This window comes from Rhipicephalus microplus, chromosome 6 (genome assembly GCF_043290135.1).
Source record: "Rhipicephalus microplus isolate Deutch F79 chromosome 6, USDA_Rmic, whole genome shotgun sequence".
NCBI lineage: Eukaryota > Metazoa > Arthropoda > Arachnida > Ixodida > Ixodidae > Rhipicephalus > Rhipicephalus microplus.
The window spans coordinates 71,134,325-71,154,142 of NC_134705.1; the positions used below are offsets into that span (position 1 = coordinate 71,134,325).

At 52.2% G+C, this 19,818-nt stretch overlaps 1 pseudogene; it reads left to right on the forward strand.

The window, feature by feature from the left end:
• The first annotated feature begins 5,204 nt into the window (after positions 1 to 5,204).
• LOC119186650 (U2 spliceosomal RNA) lies at positions 5,205 to 5,375 on the forward strand (annotated as a pseudogene).
• The last annotated feature ends 14,443 nt before the right edge of the window (positions 5,376 to 19,818 follow it).

Sequence of the window (19,818 nt, forward strand, 5' to 3'; positions counted from 1 at the left end):
TAGATATCTTGTAAAACTCATTCTTATGTACTTGTTGCTTTCGCCCGAAGTCAAATGAACTCTCTTTGTTTAGTGTTGGCTTGTCCATCCTACTCTTGCTCTTTGAAGAAGCAATCGACCAGCCGCCCGGTTAGTGCGGTGTCTTTCTCCGTCCCTTCTTGTGTTGTTGTTGTTGTTGTGAGCATGCCAAATTAGCTTGTTCGAGCGACCAGCATCGACTGCCTGCGGATTCCTGGATCCTCCTACTGCACCAGGTTCCTGCTGCCCTGTATTTCTGGCTCTGGTCATTGGTGAGATGCTTGTTCAATAAAACACTTCCCTTTTTGCCCCTCTTTTCCGCCCCCCCCCCCCTTTGGGGGTGGGTTCTCGTGCTCAGCAAGGCAGGCGGCTCCAGCCGGCTTTGCCGGCAGATCCCCGTCCGCAAGGCACCCTTACCTTGCGGATTAGTTGGCTCAGGGACTCTTGCATCACCTGCCCAAGTGATGTAGGATAGCGCAAGCCTTCTTTGCACGCATTTTCTTCGTAGCGCGTCTCTACTCTGGACACCAGCGAGCTGCGCTGGTGATCGGGTAGAAGCGGCGCCTCCGCTCTCGCCTCCCCTTTTTTTTTACGTTCTTTTTCTTTCTTTTTTCGTCTCTTCACTCTTCCGCCCCCCATACTTTCCACTAAGGCTTCCCTCCCGCTCCCGTAGTTGCCAGCTACACCAATATTGTAGTCAGGCGACTTTGTCTCTGCCATTGCACGCTTTTTTTCTGTCTCTCTTTTCTTCATTCCTTTTGGAGGCGTTTTGCTGACACGTGTCAGTAGAAGGTCCGCTCAACCAGCTTCTCCTGCCTTCCTCCTTTTTTCTTTCTCTCTGTTTTTTATCTTTTTCTTATTTCTCTCTATATCCTTCTAGTACCTTCCTTTTTGCTGAGGCAGTCAGTACTCCCTCTGCCTTCTTGGGGCTGCCAGCTGCATTTGCCACGTAGCTTGGTAACCCACTGCTCTCACTGGCGTGCACGCCGTTTTTTTTTCTATTTCTTTCTTTCTTCTACTTTTCCTCTCTCGGTGAGCGCACCTCTCTCCTCCCTTCTCCCCCGACTAGGGGGAGGAGGTCACACACTCCTTACTTTTCTTCCCCTTTATCTCAAGTTGTCAGCTCCACTCAAGCATTGGCTAACGATCTCCCGCCCACCCCCCACCTTTTTTCTTTGTTTTCCTCTCTTTCCCTTTTTATTCAAGTGTACAGTGCCGTCTTGTATTGAAGTGTTTTTATACAAGATTCATAAGTGCTATCACATTGATGTACATCCCACCGCGCTAATCCTGTTCTTCCGAGAAGTGTTTGCCCGCCAGTAGGTGATGTCCGAGGAAGCAAGTCCCTCAAATACAGGTTAGACCGGGACACCCACTGCACCGAGGCCGAGAGATGCCCAAAACCAGCCGCAGCTTGGCAAGGAGGGACCTGGTTTGACGTGGCCTGCAAAACCTGTCTTTTTGAGAGTTGTTACATGTCTTTGTCACTTCGCCATGTAGTGTCGGGAAAACTCAATACGTCAGCTACGAAATTCCATTTCAGTCCCAAAATCTTGATTTGTCCCTGTTTTCTTATCCCTCGATCCAGATCCTCTCCTTTTTCATCAAAGAGTTTTCTTAGCTCGGAGTCATTTGAAATTCATTTTCTTGAATTAATTTCCGCATTACGAAAAAATATGTCGTGCTTCTTTGTATATCTTTGTCGATGTTGAGTATTCGTCGGCTCCTAGTAAAACGTCATCGACGTAGATTCTTTTCCGGAGTTGCGCCACAACTGCAGGATATTTTTCTTCGAATTTATCCAAATGTGGATGAATCGTGGCCGCTAGAAGAAAGCTACTTGAAGTAGTTCCGAAAGTAGCCCTCGTCATTCTCCACGTTTTTATCTTTGGGGATGGCAAAGTAAAGGTTGTGTACACCTGTACCCTCTGCTCCACGACCGGCCTTGGCCTGCATCCCACACTCCATCCCTGCATCTCAAGAGGTAGACACGAGTTGTCGAGTTGTCGCTCTCGACCTCTAAGGCACAAGAGCCCACAATGCCTTCTCACAATCACAGCCAGGAAAGGGCTGGACAACCACATGCGCATACACAAAAAACAGGAAGCGCAGCAAATAAACGAGCAATATTCGACTACACGGACTTCGAGGGCGGCACCTGCTGCAACTCCGATTGGCCGACCCCCCTGCGTCGCTGCCGGCAACAGAGCCCCACGGACGATGACGCTTTGATCGTCGCAGAGCTCAAACTTGACGACTTCAACAGGACCGACATCCAGTGAGACCAGCCCGACATTGAGCACAATGCTGGACTCTCCAATGCCACCGGAGCTGGCACTAACACCTTTCTCCCCCTTCTAGGCGACTTGCAGGAAACCCTGACGTTGTTTTGGCAACCACGGGCACCCCATCGCCCACGCCTAGCGAGGCCCCACAACAAGGAGCAGGTCTTCATGTGCTTCCCTTTTCTCGCAGGTTGGAAACGCGGCCTCCATCCCGCCAAGTCTCAGACAACATGAGTCGCTGCACAGCGATGCAGACCACGACAGCCCACGGCGCTCCCAGCCACCATCACCGGAACGGGCCCTCCCCCCTCCCCCCTTTCCTAGGTAGCATAGCTGGCTCTCCCAGCCAGAACTCCAGGGATGTTACCACTCCATCGGCAACTAGCGATGAGGAGTCATCACCAGAAGGGTCACGGTGTTATTCCCTTATTCAGCAGGACCCAGATGCAGCCCCCGCTACTCCGAGGACAAGCGAGCAAGGAGAACCGCAACACAACACAGCATGGCAATGGCACAGGCAGACCCTTGACCAAGTCCTTCAGCCACGATAATCACCGACAGCGTCGACTCCCCCACACAACTAACGTCATCTGAGGGAACTTCGCTAGATGACGCAGGTGGCGAGTCACACGACCTCCAAGCTGTATGTCGGTTGCCTAGCTTCCCGCATGCAGCAGTGAGTGTGTGGCCATGACGTGCTCTCGAGGTGTCAAAAGGGGATCCTGCGCACGACGGCGTGTTCGAACACAACTTCGTGCTGCAGGAGCGCTTGGACGCCGCGCGGGCCGGCGGTGGTGACCTTTGCGTGGCCTTTCTCGACTTCGCCAACGCATTCGGCTCGGTTCCGCACAACGCACTAATTGATTCCCTTCGTGGTGCAGGTGCGAAAGAGGGCTTCTGCGCAATCATCGCAGACCTCCACCGAGACAATGCGACCCGGATTGTCGCTGAAGCTGGGACAAACGCCTCAGTCACAATCTCAGCTGGAATCAGACAGGGCTGCCCACTGAGCGGCCTGCTTTTCAACTTGGTGCTTGATCCAGTCGTTCGGGCGGTCCAAGGAGGTGATAGACAGCACAATGTGCTGGCCTGCGCCGACGATTTGACTCCTCTCGCGGACAACCCCAAAAAACTGCTGGACCAAGTCAACGTCATGGCGGCTCTCGCTGGCCAGCTGGGACTTCGGCTGAACCCCAAGAAGTGCAGAAGTCTGCACCTCTCTGGAAGGACTCCCGTAGGCACTAGGGACACGAAATTCTTCGTAAACGGAGAATAGATCCCTCGCGTCAGTGACTACGAGAGTCAATCTTTTCTAGAACGCCCCGTCGGGTTCAGCCTTCTCCAAGACCGCTCTAAGGTTCTTGAGGCGATCTCTGCCGGCCGCACCCTGCTCGATTTCATTCTTGCTCCATGGCAGCCAATTGATGCACTAAACACCTTTGTTTTTCCAGCACTCAAGTTCGCCATGCGGTGCGGACAAGTGGGCAAGGCGGAATGGGCACGCCTAGGCGACGCGCTCCGGCCCCTGATAAAAAAACTCTATTTTCCAGGTAACGCTGCAAACAACTACCTCTATGGCAGCGCAGCGGCCGGAGCAGCTGAAATCCCCCTCGCCACAGACATAAGTGAGGCCTGCCACGTGGACAACGACTTCAAGCTTCTGACCTCAGTCGATCTTGAGGTCCGGGAACTTGCCTTCGTAGCGCTAACTAAAATAGTTTCCAAGTGCATTCGCAGGCGGGCCACCAACTAGGAGCTCGCCTGCTACCTCAGCGGCGAAATGGAGGGCGTTTTTCTCGCACGGCCAACACAACTCCAATCTGTCTGGACCGAGGCTTGGAAGGCCTCCCGCAGGCTACACGTCACCTGGGAAAATTTCGAGGACAAGGGTACCAGTATCGCGTGTGACGGAGAGGAAACTCTCATGTCAAAGAAACGCAGAAAAGTGGTGAGAACGCTGCGCTTCCGAATTATGCGGGCACGCGATCGCTTCCTTCAAGAAATGCTGAATCAAGGGAAGGCAATGAAATGCGTCGCCGCAGACGCGAGCAGCTCCCACTTTACGCGCTCCAGCAAGTTCACCCGCTTTTGCGATTGGCGCTTTATTCACAGGGCATGCCTGAACCTTCTACTTGTGAATGGAGCCAATTCATGGACCACCTCCGCCGACAAACGGTGCCGTGTGTGCGGTTACGCAAAGAAAACGCTGCCACATGTCCTAGGCCACTGCATGCGCCACCGCGTGGCCTACATCAGTCGTCACAACAAAATTGTGGAGCGGGTGAAACAAGCCGCCAGCAAGAAGTTCACGATCACGAATGAAAACAGAGTGGTTGGTACTGAGAACCTTCGCCCCGACCTCGTTCTCGCCAGGAGGGAAGAGGCGATCATCGTGGAAGTGACCTGCCCCTTTGACAACCGACTCAAAGCACTCGAGGCAGCCCTACTAGAAAAAGAACGAAAGTTAGAACCAGTTCGGGAATTCTTGCTCCGCCGCTAACAGAGAGTCACGATCGAGGCAATCGACGTCGGTATGCTTGGCTCCTGGGACCCGGGCAATGACAGAGCATTCAAAAAGGTCTGCAGCGGGAGGTATCTCCGGCTACTTAAGAAGCTTGCAGTGAGCGACACCATTGCAGCTTCTCGGGAAGTGTACTGCTCACACGTGGCCATAAAGTGACTGTCACTAGCTGGGTCACGTGCTGACAAAGTCATCCTTTCAAAGACTTCGCAAAAATATGAGGCGACACTACACAACACATGTCTCTTTTTCTTTTTCTCCCCTGCTATTTCCTATTTCACCTTCTCTCTTTTTACACAGTTCACTACACCACCTTTCTTCTTTCTGGTTGAAGGCAATAAAAATGAGAACAAGTTTTTCGTTTTCGGTCAGAAATGTTCCTAACATTTTTTAAAACCTCGGCCCTTATCAGCTCAATATGTGATACAGATTCTAACTGGATCCAAGATAATAAACTTATTTTTGTGATGCGGCGGAGTGCTTGAAGCTTGCTTTACCTCCCCCACGGGTTGGCTCGGTATTGCACTACCTCCGGGATCGGCCCACTCACCCCTGCGGTGGTGAGTTCGACATTAAACTGAATGAAAGAAAGAGTGTTCAGATTTACCAAGAATATCGGGATAAACGGCGTGGGTGCGGTGAGCGTCCGAAACGTTGGCGTCACGCCGCCCCGGCTGACGCCGTATTCGCGGCGGTTCGGTATTCGCGTGCGGGGAGTGCACTAGATGTGTTCATTCACACTTACGATTGCTCTGAGAAGATGAATGTTTGTGTGGAAATTTCATATTTGGAGAGCCCTTCTTTTTTTTGTTATGTTCACACGTACATACTCCAAGTTTTTAAACATCCCTACTTATATTGTAACGAATGTAGCAGCCTCACAACAACGATGTTCTGTTTACACGGTTTATTAAGTGCGAACTTGGGCCCATAGTGAACGACGCACAGCAATCAAGAAGATCCAAGGGCGGTAGTACTCGTGAGCCTCTGCCTCGAGCACCCTCGTTCTCTTCTTCTTCACGCGCGTTGGCTGTTCGGTGGAGTACAGGGCGCATGCAGGGCCGGCTCGTGCATTGCGGCTGGCTTCGTAGCTCGTAGTCGTGCCGTTAGCGTTTCCGTGGTTCCCAACGTCCGCGTTGCGCGGAGCAATGATAATTTCCGGTGGCATCATCCCCCCCTCTCAAAAGGCGGCATCGCCCCGATTCTTTCGATGATAATGTATGCAGCGTTTCCGTCTCGGAAGGTTTGTAAGAGGGAAATGGTTGTGCAGCAAGCAAGTGGGCTGGGTAGTCTTCGTATCGGTCGTAGAACGGTTTCATGCGCACAATGTGTACACGCTCGGTGAGATTGCGTCGTTTAGAATGCCCATGTCCTGTAGGCTTGACTTCATAAACGAGGTCGCTGAGTCACTGTGCTACCTCGTAAGGACCGAAATATCGACAAATGAGTTTTTCAGACAGGCCTCGTCGTCGTACTTGGGTCCATATCCACACTTTGTCACCAACTTCATATCGTGTTTCACGTCTTCCTTGGTTGTAGCGGTCGGCATTGATTCGTTGTTAGTGACATATTCGGTACTTTGCTAATTGGCGGGCCTCCTCCGCTCTCTCTATATAGTCATCGAGATCAGAAGGGTAGTCATCTTGATCTATAGGTAACATAGCGTCCAGTGTTGTGGTAACTACACGATCATAAACTAGTTGAAACGGGGTAATCTTGGTAGTTTCTTGTACCGCGGTGTTATAGGCGAAGGTGACGTATGGTGAAACTTCGTCCCACGTTTTGTGTTCGACGTCCACATACATAGATATCATGTAAGCTAGAGTTCTGTTAAGGCGTTCAGTCAGGCCGTTGCTTTGAGGGTGATATGCGGCAGTTTTCCTGTGAACAGTGTGGGTCATGTTCAGCAGGCATTTCATGAGTTCCGCTGTGAAAGCCGGTCCGCGATCGGAGATTACAACAGTTGGAGCACCTTGCCGTAGCACTATGCTCTGTACAAAGAATTTGGCCACCTCAGCTGCCGTTCCTCGATACAAGGAGTCAGTTTCCGCGTATCTCGTTAAATAAACAGACGCTACAACGATTCACTTTTTGCCAAGTAAATATGTCGAGAATGGTCCAAGGAGGTCCATTCCAACTTGTTGGAAGGGTGCTTTCGGCAGGTCTATCGGGTGCAGAAGGCCCGCTGGCTTAGCACGAGGCGCTTTCCGTCTTTGGCACTCGCGGCATGTTCTGGCATAGTGCTGTACTGAAGACAATAGCTTGGGCCAATAATAGTGCTGACTAATTCGTGCAAGCGTTCGAGTGACCCTCAAATATTAGACGTAGGCTCATCATGGCATGCTTGTAATATTTCTTGCCGCATAGTTGCGGGAACGACAAGCAGGAACTTTTCACGGTTGGGCTTAAAGTTTCTCTTGTAGAAGACATTTCCTCGGATGCAGAACGATGCGAGGCTTCGAGAGAATATACGAGGTACTTGTACGTCAGCTTCTTTCAGGTGTTTGATGAGCGGGAGCAATTCTTCGTCCGCATGTTGAATTTCAGCTATCTGAGAAGTCTCGACAGCAGCGATGAATGGAAAGTCCTCTTTATCTGATAGTGCTGTGTCTGCAGGTAACCGCGAAAAACAGTCGGCGTCGGTATGCTTCCTGCCAGATTGGTATACCACAGTTATGTCAAATTCTTGCAGTCTGAGGCTCCACCTTCCTAGTCATCCCGACGGGTCCTTGAGGTTGGCGAGCCAGCAAAGGGCATGGTGATCGCTGACTGCCTTGAATGGTCTACCATACAAGTAAGGCCGAAACTTACTGATGGCCCAGATGATGGCAAGGCATTCTTTATCTGTGGCCGAATAATTGGTCTCTGCCTTTGTTATAGTCCGGCTGGCGTATGCTATCACTTTTTCTTCGCCATTCTGCCACTGTATTAGGATGCATCCTAGGCCGATGTTGCTGGCGTCTGTGTGTATTTCCGTGTCAGCTGTTCCATCGAAATGAGAAAGGATGGGGGGCTCTTGCAACCGTTTTCTTAATTCGTTGAAGGCGCTTTGTTGCTCTGTTTCCCACTGGAAAGGTACATCTTTTCTCGTAAGTTTCGTCAAGGGTTCTGCAATCTGCGAGAAATTTCTGACGAATCGTCGGTAATAAGCACAGAGACCTACGAATATGCGTACTGACTTTTAGTCTGCTGGCACTGGGAACCTTGCAACGGCGGCTGTCTTTTCGGGATCAGGGCGCACACCGTGAGCACTGACAACGTGCCCAAGGAATCGAAGCTCTTCGAAACCGAATTGGCACTTCTCTGGCTTGATGGTTAAATCTGCCGAATGGATTGCTTCTAACACTGTTCGCAGGCGCTTGATATGCTCCTCGAATGTAGCGGCGAAGATCACCACGTCGTCAAGGTACACTAAGCAGCACTGCCACTTCAATCCGTAAAGTACAGTGTCCATCATGCGCTAGAACGTTGCCGGCGCACAGCAGAGACCAAAAGGGACAGTCTGAATTCATAGAGTCCGTCCGGAGTAACAAAAGCAGTATTCTCGCGATCACGTTCATCAACTTCGATCTGCCAGTATCCACTTTTCAGATCTAGTGATGAAAAGAACTTGGCCACCGAAGTCTGTCTAATGTGGTTTATTAAGGGCGAACTCGTGCCCAAAGTGAACGACGCACAGCAATCAAGAAGATCCAAGGGCGGTAGTGCTCGTGAGTCTCTGCCTCGAGCACCCTCGTTCTCTTCTTCCTCACGCGCGTTGGCTGTTCGGCGGAGTACAGGGCACATGCAGGGCCGGCTCGTGCATTGCGGCTGGCTTCGTCGCTCGTAGTCGTGCCGCTAGCATTTCTCTGGTTCCCGACGTCCGCGTTGCGCGGAGCAACGGTAATGTCCGGTGGCGATATTATTAAAACTATTGAGTAAGTTATTATTACTGTTTCAGAGGAAAGCTAGAAGTGTGTACCAAGCTATTTCCGCTTTTTGAATTCACCCATTTCGGAACAAGAAAAAGAAAACAGCCTCTAGAAAATGGGTGTTGTTGTTTCTGTTCACAGTTGCAGTGACAAGCAAAGGCATTTTTATTTCACATCTTCACGCGACGTCTTAACCTGAAGACGCGTGCTCTCGCCACCTCTACGCATCTACAGTGTTGCCCATCACAAATTAAAATCGCAAAAAACGCCACAGGACCCACCCCACACACGCCTGCTGTACAATGGAGCGGCAAAGCCCCGATGTGCTTTTCCTGTGTCCACTGACCTGGGTCCCAGTTCCCACCAGCGGTAGCTATAATTCATTGCGACGCGGCCAGCTAGCTCGCTTGCACCCTCAGCCATTGCTTGATGATGATATGATGATATGTGGGGTTTGACGTCCCAAAACCACCATTTGATTTTGAGAGACACCGTTATAAAGGTGTAACAAAACGAGCGCTCAAAAGGGGCGCGCCGCCAAATTCTTGCGATAACGCGCGGGAGAGACGGCGCGAGGTCACCGAAAAAAAAAGAAAAAACAAGCATCCAAGGGCGCGCGACCCTCGCCTCTCGGAAGCGTAGGTTCGCCAACGAACCTCCTCACCCCAAAACGGTGGCCGAGTAAGCACGCGAATGTTCTAGATGGAAAGGGGCGGAGTGATGCCGAGTTGAGTCATCCGTCGCAGACGGCATTCGAGCCGTCTCTGCGTCTCCTCAGCCTTCGCTGCGTATCGCGCCGACGAAATGACGAGAACTTTCTGGAATCTCGCGCGGAAGGTATCTAATGGAGTAGCCGAGGTGAGAGATCAGGAGAAGACGAAAGTTAGCGCCAGAGCGCGTAGGAATTCCGCCGTGTAGTCGGCGACGGTTTTGTCCGTAGAGACAAAGCAGGAGAGAAGATGATTTCCACCTGAGGGGTGACGACTTGAGCTACAGGCAAAAGTGTGTGTTTACTGCTATCGAGCGAAGACGCGTGGGAACAGCTGCGTGTGTGAAGCCGACGTGTTTCCGGCGAAGAAGTTCGAAACTTGGACAGTGGCCAATTGAAGACGCGAGGTTTCCTGAAAGAGAAACTTCGGCGAGCTTTCCTGGAAGAGAAACTTCGGGGGCAGCGGACCGACAACAATGCTGGACTTTGAGTGAGTAATTCTCGGAAGAGTATCATCCAGACTTTTGTTCCAAGAACTTTGCACTGAATAGGTTTTCTATCTTTTTAGTCTTTAGGTGTCTTGGTTGTTCAATGCATGCGACTGCATTGTAGTGCGTATTGTGTCTGTGTTCGTTGTTTCGAGTGTGGCTGATTGTACTGTGTAATACGTTGTTTGATTGGTGACGTATTGTACTCAACTATTGTGGAGTGTGCATACTTGTGTATTGTTTTGATCTGCCATTATTGAGAATATAATTTTGTTTTTTTTTATCGACTCTCGGCTCTGACTTGTTCTTTGGGCCACAGCCGGCTTCCGCTGGTGCGCCAAAAAGAACCACTTCTAAATTGTCCACGCTTTCGTGGTGCGGTTCGGGGGGCCCATACTTCGGCCCTTGTACTTAGCCCGGCGATCGCCTCCCGAATTAACGGGACCTGTGACAATTAATCTGTCGGACAAGAGCTTTTGGTGCACAGTGTGTCCAAAGTAGTGAGAAAGAGCCTCGGGTTGTTGATACTGCTATCGGAACGATTTTGTGTGTTGCTCAGTGTTCTCGTTAACGAGTGCTGGGGAGTGTTCTGATAGACTGATTTAGGCAGATACTTCTTGCACGTGGCAAGGGTTCATTTGCGAGACACATGGATCTCGAAAAGGTAGTCGCTCTTGGTGAGAAGATGGGTCTTTCTGCAGCCGAACTACGGAAGTGGGTCACCCAGAAGGAAAAAGAAAAAGAGAGAGCCAAGGAAGAAAAAGCAGCTGAGTTGGAGAGAGAAAGGCTGGCCGCGGAAAGGGCGAAGGAAGAAAGAGAGCAACAATTGAAGTTGGAGCTGAGAGAGAAAAGTTGGCAGCCGAAAGGGCGAGAGAAGAAAGGGAAGCGGAGATGGCTGAAAGGGAACGGCAGCGGCAGCACGAGATGGAACTCGAGCGGCTCAGTTTGCAACAGCGAAGTGAAACTTCGGTCCAAGCTAGAGTTATAAGCAGCGAACCAGAAGAGCATAGAGTCCGCTTGAACCCAAGAAAGCTGCTCGTAACGTTTGATGAAAGGAAGGACGACCTTGACGCGTACCTTCACTGATTTGAGACGATTGCAAGGAGCCAAAATTGGCCGGAACATCAATGGGCAACTGCTTTGAGTACTTGCTTGAGTGGTGAAGCGCTCATTGTGTACGGCAGGCTGACGCCGACCGATGCAGCCAACTATGCAAAAGTGAAAACTGCTTTGCTGATGCGATTTAGATTCACTGTGGAAGGATTCCGGGACAGATTTCGGACAGGAAAGCCAGCTGATGGTGAGACGGCTACGCAGTATGCCGCCCGACTTTGCCGTTATTTCGACAGATGGATTGAACTTTCAGGGACAGCGCAGGAGTACGATGAGCTTAGAGAGCTCCTAATTAGAGAACAATTTCTTGCTAGTTGCCACCCAAGCCTGTCGCTGTACTGGAAAGGGAGGAGAGCTAAGTCACTTAAGACATGCTTGAATTAGCTGATCGATTCTTGGAAGCGCAAGGTGGCACTAATTTGGCCAAGGTCAAGAAGGAGTGTCCTGAAGATTCGAAGAAATCAGCCCCGGAACAAAAGAAGCGTGTGCCGGAGGGTATTCCGCGATGTTTTCTGTGTAACCGACTGGGTCATCGTGATAGCAACTGTCGAACTAACTTTATGAGTCCCAAGGTCGTAAAATGTTTCAAGTGTGGTCAGACTGGGCACAAAGCAGACGCATGTCGAAACGGAGCGAGTCAAACTCACCAGGTATCCTGTGTGCAAGCGGCACCAAATTCCGATAATAATGCCGTCACCGGCGTATTCGTAGAGTTGAAAAATGGGGAGAAAATCCCTATTGTGGGGGTTCTAATGACAAAACAGCCAACCGGTGCTACGAAGGGAATGCCAACGCTGCCTAAAAAAGTTGCGGGCAAGAAGGTTACGGTGTTGAGAGACACCGGTAGCTCCACGGTTATCGTGCGGAGAAATTTGGTACGGGAAAGTGAGTTGACAGGCAGAACGAAACCGGTTTGCCTGTCACCGTACGGTTGGGATGCTTCCCCAAGCAGAAATTGAGGTTGAAACCCCGTACTTCAGCCGGAAGGTTACCGCTTCATGTATGACGACCCCCCTGTACGACCTCGTCATCGGAAACATCGATGGGGCGCGAGGGCCGAACGAACCAGAACGTTTGGGGGAAGACCCAAAGATGGAGCCCCCGCCGACACAGCGGCCGCGAGATACAGCGGAGAAAAATTCCGTGAAAGATCTCACTCGAGCCCAAGGTGAAGCCTGGGCACAAGAGACAGTGAATGAGAACATCATCGTATTGAATGAGTTCACATGCTGGGCAGCTGGACTTACGTCAGCACGACCTCAACCGAGCGACAGTGTAAAGGTGACGGAGTCGGCCAGCCAGGCCAAATGTCGGGACATGAACAAGCGGGTGACTAACCGGACAGGATCGGTTGAGCGTCATGACCCGTTAACACTGTCGGAAGTGACAACGATGGCTGAGACGCCGTCTCAGATACCGTCGTTGGAAAGGACTCGCCGAAAAAGAACGTGGAAACAGAAAAAGAGATCGAGCGATCACTGCAAGAAAGGGCGCAAGCGCCCTTCGAAATGCACAGGATAAGTGTTGAGGTCGAACCGGAATGTGTTTGACAGTGATGTTAAGTTAATGTGGTTGTTGTCCTGTGTCACAACTGTATGTTGAGCGAGTCAAAATGTTTGTTACGGTGATGTGAGGTATAGTATTGTATAATTGTTGTAAAGACAGAACTTTGTACATTTGTATTGTTTGGAATATGTGATGAAGTGTTGTAGTCACGTACCTGTGGTTATATTTCATGCGTTGTGAGATTGAATTACAATGTACGGTTGTATTGAGTGATCCATTGTGACTGTGACGTGTTATGAGCGACGAAATATGTTACAGTCTTTGAGAGTGTGAGGATTGTTCGCGCTCGTTGTGTGGTTATAATATTATGAGATAATATTCTTAAAGTGGAGGGCCGTGTCACAAAACGAGCGCTCAAAAGGGGCGCGCCGTCACATTTTTGCGATAACGCGCGGGAGAGACACCGCGAGGTCAACGGAAAAAAAGAGCAAACAAGCATCCAAGGACTCCCCGGGCGCGCGGCCCTCCCCTCTCGGAAGCGTAGGTTCGCTGACGAACCTCCTCACCCCACAACGGCAGCCGAGCAAACTCTCAAATCTTCTAGATGGAAAGGGGCGGGGTGATGTCGGGTTGAGTCATCCGTCGCGGACCGCATTCGAACCGTCTCGCCCCCTCCCCAGCCTTCCCTGCGTATCGCGCCGACGAATTGACGAGAACTTTCTGGAATCTCGCGTGGAAGGTATTTAATGGAGCAACCGAGGTGAGAGATCAGGAGAAGACGGACGTTAGCGCCAGAGCGCGTAGGGATTCCGCCGTGTAGTCGGCGAAGGTTTTGTCCGTAGAGACAAAGCAGGAGAAGAAGATGATTTCCACCTGAGGGGTGACGACTCGAGCTACAGGCAAGAGTGTGTGTTTACCGCTATTGAGTGAAGACGCGTGGCAACAGCTGCGTGTGTAAAGCCGACGTGTTTCCGGCGAAGAAGTTCGAAGCTTGGACAGTGGCCAATTGAAGACGCGAGGTTTCCTGAAAGAGAAACTTCGGCGAGCTTTCCTGAAAGAGAAACTTCGGGGGCAGCGGACCGACAACAACGCTGGACTTTGAGTGAGTGATTCTGGGAAGAGTATCATCCAGACTTTTGTTCCAAGAACTTTGGACTGAATAGGTTTTCTATCTCTTTAGTCTTTAAGTGTCTTGGTTGTTCAATGCATGCGACTGCATTGTAGTGCGTATTGTGTCTGTGTCCGTTGTTTCAAGTGTGGCTGATTGTACTTTGTAATACGTTGTTTGATTGCTGACGTATTGTGCTCAACTATTATGGAGTGTGCATACTTGTGTATTGTTTTGGATCTGCCATCTTTGAGAATATAATTTTGTTTCGTTTATCGACTCTCGGCTCTGACTTGTTCTTTGGGCCACAGCCGGCGTCTGCTGGCGCGCCAAAAAGGACCACTTCTAAATTGTCCACGCTTTCGTGGTGCGGTTCGGGGGGCCCATACTTCGGCCCTTGGACTTAGCCTGGTGATCGCCTCCCGAATTAACTGTCCCTGTGACAGGAGGGCTCCAGAAATTTCGACCACCTGGGGTTCTTTAATGGTCACCCTAATCTGAGCACAGGGAAATGCAGCCGCCGCAGCCGGGATTCGATGCCACCACCTGCAGGTCAGCAGTCGAGTACCTTTTAGCCACTAGACCATCACGGCGGGCATCGCCTTGTTGATCACACACTACATTTCTGAACACCATCTCATACCAGCTCATCCCCCATTGGCTCTTGTTAATTACGACAAACATCCATGCACACTCGCCTGATTGGAACTACCAGTTGCTGGAAGTTCCAAGAAAATTGCGCACTACACGTACGGACGCACCACGCACGTACCTGAAGTGCTGTGGAACCGAGGACGCGAAAGATCACACCCCGGGCGCGCTTTGCTGTGCTTTGCCTCTGTACCCACTCATCACTCCTCACAGCTTCACTAAGTCGAATATGTAGAAGTCGAAGAAGCAGAACAACAAACCGGCCAATCCCCCACAGTTGGTTTGAGCCACAAGTGAAGGTCAACAAAAACAAGCAACACCAGCGAGCGCAGTGACAAAGCTATCGTAGTGGGGCGAAATAATCCACGAATATGGCTGTACGGTGCCGCACGGTTGCGTTTGTGCAACCACCCGTCTCCCAAGGACCATCTGTCGCGAGTATTCTCGCACCCTACTCAGCAGAATTTGACGCAATGCGCAGGCGAGTACTTCTACACTGATTTCCGCGGCCACTTCACGACCGCCTCCTGCCGCCTGATGCCCGGCACGATCGACGGAGCACCGCACCAGCGCCTCGTACATGCCACCATAGCACTCATACCCCTTGGAATGAGCAAAAGTTTGACGTTTTTGACCACGACAGGCAGAGCCTGCCGGCCCGTTGAACGCTTGAACGACATCGCAGCGGCATGTCGCACATTCGTCTCCTTCTGCCACATGACCCTTCAATCACCGGCATCACAACGCACGCTGTAGACGTTTTGCACGCATTCGCGGGTCTGCCTTTCACGGCAGGACCTCCGTCGACTCCGGTGCAGTGTTCCGCCTCATCGGATCTTGCAAGGCATACGTTGAGCGCGCTGAAGCAGCCAAAAGCACCACCTTTTTGCCGATGATTGTGGGCGTCGTTGCAGAGGCGTTGCTTGGGCAGCCAGCGTAGAAATCATGTTGTATGGGTGACGTAGTCACAATTTTTACAGTTATTTTTTCCTTACAGGCTTTGGTGCTCGAGTTGGACATGTACACATTTCATGAGTTTTTAAAACAATTGCTGCAGCATCTCTCGCGACATGCCTGATTATGTTCGCCGGCAAGCATTTGGTGTGACGTCATTGGCGAAACCGAGAGTACGCGTGCAAGCAAGCACGCGTGGCTTCGACCTCTGGGAAAAACAAGGTTTCAGTTTTAACATGGTTTTAAGTGAAACAAGAAACTTCAAGCGGACTAGGGATAAAAGCAATGCAGTGAAGCCAGCGCTGCCGCTGTTGGTTCGCAATTCTGGTTTTGCATGGGTGGACGTCGAAATTGCTTTGCTACTGTTTGTCCGGCTTTTGGCCAGAACTAAATACGAGGTTTGAAAGAATAGATTTTAATTAGGTGCAAATCAATTGCATATCTTCTCGGCCTTTTGGCTAGACCAATTGTCGAGGGAGCAGTCTTCTTTGCATCATCGCGCGAGACCCGGGATCACGTTACGCTGACGTGGGCCCCTGGGGTTCAAGTTTGCAAAACAAGTCTCCGTGGCTTCGCCGCGCCGTACGCGCGGTTGCCGCCCTCGGGTCTCAGGCCTTGCATCCCGGAGCCCGTCTACCCTATGCCAGGAGGAGGAGCAAAGCCCCCGTTTCACGCCCGCCATTCCGGAGGCTCCCTGCGGCCAACCTGATACAACAAAGTCCTGAGCGGCGCCCGCCTCGGCTGAGCCGCGTCCTACCAGAGTGCAGCTCGACTGCACGGCACCAGTCTTCTAACCAGTCACACCCCCTGGCGGCCAGCGGCAACGCCCACCAGAATGGCGTCCACGTAAGACCTCCCGGTGAGGGAGAATCGTTTTAGGTTTACGGCGCCAGAAGGCGATGTTTCTATCGACGACTTAATAAATGCTGTCGAATTAACGGCAGGGGACGATAGCATACTAGTGCTTCAACATATGGGGGGCACCAAATTCTTGGTATGCACCCGAAATTCCAGTCAAGCAACAAAACTATTGGTAGCTAAGGGCTTCCAAGTTAACGGGGTTAACGTACCTGTTGAAGCGGTAAGGCCGCCGGTTACATTCGTAATCGCCTACCGGTACCCGGCCTACTTACCAGACGAAAGACTCTGTAACGTCCTCAGCCAATACCGTAAAGTGAAGGGCATCATATCGCCACGGTAGCCACGCGCCAAACCAAACTTAACGGGGTTCGTGTTATTAAGATTGAAATGAGTTGCCCAGTGCCGAGTTTCATGACCATCACGGGGCACCACATAATGTTTGAATATCGCGGGATGCGTAGAATGTGTGCACGGTGCAGAGAGGTCGGGCATATGGCCTCTGTATGCTTGGAATTATATTGCAAGCGTTGCGGAGCCTTCGGACACGCGACGGAAAGATGCGCTGAGGAGTGCAAACGATGCGGTGGCCACCATGGGACGAAAGAGTGCTTCCGGCGGCGCTTATATGCTTTAATCGCGCGTGGCTTCCCCCCATTATCCGATCCTGCCCCGTCTGTCAGCCACCTAAGCAGCCCTACTTCATCTAGGGCTTCCGGTTCCCCTCGCCTACAGGTTCCAACACCAAGAACCGCGGGCCGCATGACTGAGAAGGGGCTCCTCTTCAGCGGCTCCAAGACGAGCACTGGTCAGCCCACAAGCAGCAGTACGGAGACCTCGTCTCCGAATGAAGAGGAAAGGCAAGAAAGGGTTGACGACGCCAACACTGAGTCAGCGGAAACTGAACCGAGTGACACTGAGTCGCCTTCAGTGCAATGGTCACCCACATCACCGCCCACCTCCCTACCAGACCAGGAAGACCGCCAAAGTTCGGCTACCGCCTTTAAAGGAGCCGTCAAAATAAACAAGCCGGGTGAGGGGCCTCCCTCAGCCCCAGAGGCATCCGGCCAACGTGTTAGCACGAGTGACCACTCGCGATCTGGAAGACGGCACGCAAGAGGCCGCCCGGGAGGACGCGCCGATAGTGAGCCGCGGCTTTTATTTTCTGCCCAATGAGCATAGCGACGATACGACTACTCCGGCCGCCTCTGCCGCCCCTCGGGCACTTCACCCAAACCGCAAACCCGATACCTCAGCAAGCCAACCGGCACCTGGCCGCGAGCAGCAAACTCGGTCGTGCTCGCGAAGGCAGCAAGACGCTGACGATAAGAAAGCTGAGTGCGAGAGGGCTGCTAGCAAGGAGAGAAGGCAGCGACGACCCGGGCCCGAAGGACGGAGTAGCGATAGCGACGCTCCGCTGCACGCAAAAGCCAAGAAGCTCGAGTCAGCCAGCGCGGGCAGGAAACCCCCTCACACCCAAAGGCGGCCCAGTCAAACAATGAGTTCGCCTTATCGGCACCCTCACTGGCTGCGATGCACCGCCTCCTCTCCTGCTGCTCCATTACACCTCCCTTCACCTCCCCTCGCTGCTCAGGGACCCTTCTCGCCCGCGCGCCTGCCGGCGCCTGCTCCCTTTACCGCTCTCTGCTCTGTAGTGGCGCGTCTTATCGGATATGGTGGTGGCTTCGCTCCAATCCGCAACATTGAACATCCGTGGGTTCCGTGATAAGGGGAAGCAAAGACAGGTAGTGGCCTTCACTCAAAATGAAGACATAAACCGTGTGTTTCTACAGGAAACCAATTTCTGGTCTCCACTTGACGTAGCCCACTTCCAGCACGACTGCCGAGTCGAAGGCTTCTTCTCATTTACGACCGCCCGGTCCTGCGGAGTTGGCGTTGTCTTTGTCACGGGCAGATACCGCCATAAGTCACACTGCGTTTTCGGGGCTGACGAGCGCACATTGATCTTGGATGTCTTTATAGACGGCCGAAAGTTCTGATTCGTGAATGTGTACGCCCCCGTTACGAGGACCGACACCAACACTTTCTTCCGCGATCTTCATGACAACCTGACAGATCGTGTCCCATATGTTATTTTGGGCGATTTCAACTGCGTAGTTGACTCGATTTGTGACATTCGGGGTCCGGCGCGCGGAGGCTTTACATACCACTCCGAAGAGCTGTTAAAGACCCTCCGCCACTTGCGTCTCACGGACGCCTGGCTGCACCTGCACGACGCCGACTTTGGCCCGACCCGATCTTCACGAACCACCGCCAGCCGCAGAGACCGGGCTTACATTCCCGACTTGCTACTGCCGGCGGTCACATCGTGTGTTGTACTCGAGCTACCAGCCGATTTGAAAAATGCGTCCGACCAGGCCCCGCTTGTCACTACCGTGAGAGGGATGCCCGGCCCCAGCCCAGGTGACGCGTCCTGGTGCCTCGACCCAGCGTTACTAAATGACCCCGAGTCAACCCCGACAATTCAGCTCTTGATCGAGGAATCAATTAAAGCCACCCCCCGCATCACTCCGGAAGCCTGGGACGACCTGAAAGAGTCCTAGAAAGCGCTCCTCCAAGAGGAGGGAAGGCAGAGGAAAAGGCACAACACAGCCAGAATGAACGAAATTTTGTGCAGAATGTGCATTGTCCAGAGCGCCGACACCCTCACCTGCTGCACCCGGGACTACCAGGACATTTTAAAAAAGCGGTACGACCGGCTGCGCAGAGTGTCCTTTGGAGACCGTAGAAACGCTCAGGTGCCCTCAGAAGAGCCAAAGGAGTTCTACTTGAAAGACGTCAGCGGCAATGGTTCCACCAAGATCACGCAGGTGAAACGCCTTGATGGATCCCTCACGGAGGACATGGCCGAGATCGTGGCGACGTTCCACGACTACTTCAGGTTGGCCTTCTGTGAACCGAAACCTGACACGACCCATCCAACACCGTCCCACATGAGAGAGTTATGCAAGTTTACAACGTCTCCAAGAAGACGAATGCCCGACCTAGTGCGGCCCTGCGACGAAGTCCGAACTGAAAGTCGCCGCCGTGTCCATGATGCCGCAGTCGGCCGCGGAGACAGAAGGCCTCACCGCGTGTTTTTACGTCACCTTCTTCGACACTTTGGCCGCACCACTGCTGGCTGTGGTAAACTCTGTGCTAGAGGGACACGCGAAACGTGTTTTGTTTAGCATGGGTCGAATAGCCCTCATCCTGAAGGACGGCGCCTGACCGAACGATCCTTCATCATGGCGCCCAATTACGTTACTTAACGTTGATTACAAAATTGTGGCCGCCATCCTCAATCACCGGTTGAAGGCTTTCCTTCCCGACGTCATCGCCTCGCACCAGGCTTGTGCCGTCCCAGGTCGATTGATGTTTGGGAACCTCAACTTGACCAGAGACATCTTTATGCACGCCACCGAGAAGAGAGTGTCAGGAGTCTTCCTCTCGCTCGACCTACCCGACACCAACCCACATAAGGGAGTTATGCAAGTGTCCACAACGTCTCGAAGAAGACGGATGCCCGACCTTCTGTGGTCCCGCGACGAAGTAAGAACTGAAAGCCGCCGTCGCGTCTATGCCGCCGCAGTCGACCCCGGGGACGAACGGCCTCACCGCGGGCTTTTACGTTACTTTCTTCGACATTTTGGCTGAACCATTGCTGGCCTTGCGGAACTCGGTGCTGGAGGGACA